This window comes from Phoxinus phoxinus (assembly GCF_949152265.1).
Source record: "Phoxinus phoxinus genome assembly, chromosome: 8".
In the NCBI taxonomy this organism is placed as follows: domain Eukaryota; kingdom Metazoa; phylum Chordata; class Actinopteri; order Cypriniformes; family Leuciscidae; genus Phoxinus; species Phoxinus phoxinus.
The window spans coordinates 13,672,160-13,677,560 of NC_136883.1; the positions used below are offsets into that span (position 1 = coordinate 13,672,160).

The 5,401-nt window shown below is 40.3% G+C and overlaps 1 long non-coding RNA gene across 1 annotated transcript; it reads right to left on the minus strand.

Moving 5' to 3' along the window:
• Window positions 1-1,635: 1,635 nt before the first annotated feature.
• Window positions 1,636-2,760, minus strand: LOC307003087. The gene is made up of 3 exons (XR_013798616.1): window positions 2,575-2,760; window positions 2,420-2,489; window positions 1,636-2,173 (listed from the first exon to the last, which is right to left on the minus strand). It is a non-coding gene; the product is annotated as an uncharacterized lncRNA (long non-coding RNA).
• Window positions 2,761-5,401: the final 2,641 nt, after the last annotated feature.

Genomic DNA, 5,401 nt, shown 5'->3' on the forward strand with positions numbered 1-5,401 from the left:
CCCCACATTTAAAACAGAACCAGGGCTTAGGTGGTGTCGGAGATTGGGGGTTTGAGTCTCTATTGGAAGCTTGCGCGAGTAAACTTTCAGTCTTAGCAGGCAGATCACTTTGGGCTGGACGGCTCTGCACTCCCTCATGCCTTTCTCCTCTCTTTCCTTGCTGTATTAGCTTTGCAACCTGTACCCTCAACTCTGCAACTTCCTTTTCTAGTTTAGAATCTGTCTCGTGTTTCCTTGTTGTAGTGGGGGCAGCTTCAGGTTCGAATACTGGCATGCTCATAACTGAATGAACATGTACAGCAGCTTTCGTGCTTCCAAGGTGCTTTTTCATGCGATCCATCTTTGCTGCTCTCCTATCTTCCTCCGTTCTCAAAAGCAACAACAATTCTGGGAATGAAGGGGGATTGGGTTTCCTGTGTTCGAGCTGCAGGCCAATGATCAGACTCTGGTCCCAGCATCCCCTACAGAACTGCCGGAGTAAGTACTTGTCAGACTCTGCAGCTAAAACTCCCCCTCTGGTTACGGCTTTGGTGAGGAGAGTCTGGAGACGGCTCAAATAGACAGAGGGTTTTTCACCTGAGTTTTGGTTAGAGCCCAGGAAGGTAGCAAATAGCTCCTCTCCATCTTCGACCACTCCGAATGCTGACTCGAGCTGGGTGAGGTAAGCTTGAGGGGTTGCATCCGTCCCAAGCGGCTTAACAATATCCGCTGCTGGGCTGAGGAGGCTCTCCAATATTCTCCTTACTTTCTGTGAATCAGAGACAGACACGTCCTTAAGAAGTAGGTCTACCTGAGTACGCCAGGAGTCATAATCAACTTCTCCATTTGGTTTTGGCAGCCGCCCCGAGAATGTACGGATCCTGCTTTGACTGTAGCTAGACGGTGTGGAGTCACTGCGAATGAAATGTTCAACAATAACTTTTTGGACATGAGATGGGTTAACTGTGCCTTCATCAAGAAATGGACTCCTTGTAGCAGTAGTTGGGATGTTGCGGGTGACTGCATCAAATGGGTCAGCAATATCATTGTTGGTTTGCATATCACCATCTGCACTGCTACCATTTGTGGAGACAGCAACAGGATTTTCAGGGGGCTGTAGCCGAGTATCTGGGCTTTGCGGAGGGGCAAGTTCTGTCTGGGGCTGGGCACTCTGCAGTTCACTTTGCAATGCTTCCCAAAAGCCAGCTTTACTAATTTCAGCAAGAGAGCTCAATTCAGCTAAACATTTCTGAGCGAGTTCTCGTCCTAGTTCTTCTTGGCATAGCTCACGGACTGTCTTGACACACCAGGTAACTGCTGGATCATTGGGACTGGGCAGGCTACCTAGTTGTACTGGGTCGAGTCTGGATATTGTTTGCTCTGCTGTGTATTCAATGAGTGCACGGCCTCGGGGTTGTTCTGGGTCGTTCGGAACTCTGACTACTTTCTTAATGTCCCCGTTAACTTTAAAGAACTCTGTAATGTTATCATCAGAATAGGATTCGTCTATGCCTGTGACATATAGACAACTAGGCCCATGCACATTAAACTGATTGCAAAGATCCATTTTGCAGTAATGCGATCTTAGTGTACTTCAGCTTTGGGGTGGAGTCTATTTTACACACTGTAACAACCTCCTGGCTGGCTCGCCACAATTGTAACCCTACCGTCGTAGTTCTGCTTATAGGCAGGCTAAGAACCTATTATAGGAGTTATCTAAATCTAGATTCGATGAGGAGGTTGGTTATGTACTAATCATATGGTCAAAAGACTCATAGATTCCACTCCAAAGGAAGCACGAAACAATATATTAAAGTTTGAATGTAGTTCTTATTCAATTTATTTTCCTTATTTTCTTATTCAAAATTCAATATTTGGTTCAATTCACACAGCATTAGTAACATTCATGTTAGCAAATCAACCACAACTTTTGAGATCTCATGAAACAAAACAAAAAGAAAAAATCTTTCAAAGGAAAATTAGTTACCCTTGAGTGCACTCAAATATTTTAACTGTCCAACCACCCCTTCAATACTTAGCGTCCATATCAAACCACCCAATGGAACCGTTGCAGCGCTGTTAGTTGAGGCAGTGGACCAGAGAACCAGGCACCAGGGCGAACAGAAAAGAATCCAACTTCGGTGGAAAGAACACTAGGGATCCGGGACCAGAAGAAACCTAAAAAAAAACCAGTCTACACAAAAATGTGCAGAAAATTAACTAATGTTCAGCTAAATGTCCTTTTTCCATCTTCTCATCATTTAAAAGTCCATATGTTCAATAATACAAATAAAAATAAAAATCAATGAAATGAAATTGGACAACCAAAAGTACAGTATAGCATAGTAACTCAAAATTGACATACTTGACTCAAAACAAAATAATTTCCTTTCAAAATGCATTTTTCATTGTACCAAAATTAGAATACAACAAAATGTACCTGTGGGGTAACATCCACTGCTATTGTAGATAGCCAGACTGTTTTTTTTGTTTTAATCCACTGTAATCCACTGTAACATTGAAATGTAAACCTTTTTAGTCATTTCACCATTTTAGCTTCAAGCTAATCAACACAAAATGATAGTTTTCACTCACCGAGATAACTTTGTTTTACAACAGGTGTCGTCTAATTTTCAATGTAGTTCAACCTCGAGGATATATTTCGTTTTATAAATCAATTTCAATCTTAATGTTTACTTTTGCTCTGGCTCCCGTTTTTCCAGGCTTTTTTTAAGGCAAAAACGAATGACAGAAAACAGCAGAAGAAGAGCGTTTCATTGTGCACTGCCACCTAGTGGCGAACTAGATATTGCACTTTACTCTAGTTAAGTGTTTGCATTAAAGGTCATTTCAGGACTTTATTGGGGCAAAATTAACAGGGTTACATTTACATTTTCAAAAAAATATAATTTAGTATGTTTATTAACCCATTCCCCTCATGGGGACCGTGTTGTAGAAAATTCTAAGTCTTCAAAGTCTGGTTAAGGTTTCAAAGAAGTTCTAGCAGAGTCAAAGTTTCAGGTCTCAGAAGAAGCAACTTTATTGAGCATTCAACAAAGTGAGATGTTAGCTACGCATCTGATTTCTACATGGCTGGTTTACACGGTTATACTTTTTCTTATCTCCAAATGTCCAATTAGTGGTCTTCACACTATCTCTTAGTGGTTGCTCCTCCTTGCCACCATTAGAAGTTACTACCCACTTGGCCTACTTCTAAGTGTGGGCAACCTTCAGCGCATGCGTTATTTTAAAAAAATCATATGTTTTCTGGGTACTTTCTCAACAATGTCATCTCGGGACAAGCTTTTACTTTCCCAGCAATGTTATCTCAGAACAAGCTTCTTCTAGTTACTTTCCACAAGCTTTTACTTTCTCATCAATGTTATCTCAGGACAAGCTTCTTCTTAGCTACTTTCCAAGGCCGTCTTTTCATAACCAATTCAGCTGACCTATTACCTACATTTCGTTTTTCTCATTTTGCACCATTGAAACCTAGAGCTTATGTATGTGATAGATGGATTTCTCCAACAACCGCTGGCTGGTCCCCACAATGGAGGTGATTTCAGGTTTTACTATCCTTGTGGGGACATTTGGTTCCCACAATGTAATATAAACAAAAGCACACACACACACACACACACACACACAAACACACAGACCTGTGATGCAGAAACACAATGGGAGGATCCAACTGCCTCTGACCACAACTACGCGTCAAAATCTCAACTCAACCCGAAGCCATCAACAGCTGAAATGGGAACACAATGCGTTGAGCCAGCGCCATTGTACATAACTGCTGAGAAACGACCACCTTTGTCAGCTCTACACAGGGTTGACATTAGATGCATTCCATTCAATTTCGGACCAAATCAGACCCACCAAACAAAGCCCAAATTTAAACGTCTATTTTTGGGCTAAATGAAGGCCATGACGGGCCGACTTGATTTAGCCCAAAAAACAACGTCCAAAGGACGTCTGGTGCTGGGTGGGTATTCATTAACAGAATGAAGTTTAGTATGAATTTACTTCATATGAACTGTGAAAGTGTATATTTCAAAAGGCACTTGCGCCCTAAAACCATTGTGAAACACAATTCACTCTTTTACCTAAATAGGAATGGATTATTGATGGATACACAGATATAGAGCATCACAGTCCCGCCCATAGCCGGTGCCGGAAGTAAGAATTCAATACAATTTCTCCATTGACAGTTGGGGTATACGCCATAAAAACGTAACCATACATGGTAGACTTAAAACGTAACCATACATGGTAGACTTAAAACCAGCTGTGGCTGTAGACTTAAAACCAGCTACGGCTGTACTAAGCGATTGTATATGCTCATATAAATGCCAAAAGTTCTAACTTTTCTAACTTATGGGGCACTAATCTTGTTTTGAGATAAATGCCTTTTATTCGCGATGTCTTGGATAAGAACTTCATTATCCACAATCCTGAACAATCCCACAATCCCACAGTGATACATCTGATTGGTGAAAGGCGTGTAACTGTCTGGTTAAACCCCGCGAAGGTCCGTGAAAAACAGAGCATTGCCATGGAAGCAGGATTCTAACCGTAGAGACGGAACGGACTATTTTCTTTACTGGAAGCCATATAAATAGTTTTTAAATCAATAAATTCCTTTTTAAATTCATATTTTGTGTCAAATTATTTATTTATTTGGTAGGTAGCCATGTAATAAGCGGGATAATGTATAGCGAGTTGGTTGTTATAGCGAATACAACTCCCTTCAGGCTGATTCAAGACCCCTCCGCTTCGCGTTGGGCTCATAATCAGCTTGTCGGGAGTTGTATTCGCTATAACAACCGCCTCGCTTTACATTATCCCTTACTTATCGTTCACTTTAGCAAGGCTACTGTAGCCTTCATATGGTATGAGTCATATCAAGCATTTTATGATGCCACTGTCATAACAATATTTAGCCTAGGCATACCTCTTCATGTATTTACTGAACATTTGTGTAATAATTCATGGCAAATTAATAAACTGAATAAGATGGTTGTAACCGCATTCAAAATGGCTATAAAGTCATTTAACTATGTGGGGAATTAGTTATATTTTAATCAGGAATATGATTAAGATATCTTGCATAATTTACAGTTACGTTAAATTATCGAAACTGATAATGGATCAATTGTATATATGAATGATCATAGTGCACTATGGTTCTTCATTAATATATCAATAGTCCAATTACAGATCGATTATAAGATAATTCTCAATAGGATCATCGATTTTATAAACACAGAAGAGATCATCCTCTGGCCAGAAGAATGACGACTCCTATCCTTATAAAATTTAATAAAGCATTGTAGCTTAAGATCAGACATTTTCAGGGACGATGTAATGTGAGCTTGAGACAGTTTAATCAAATCATATTTGTATTTTAATGAGACGAAGC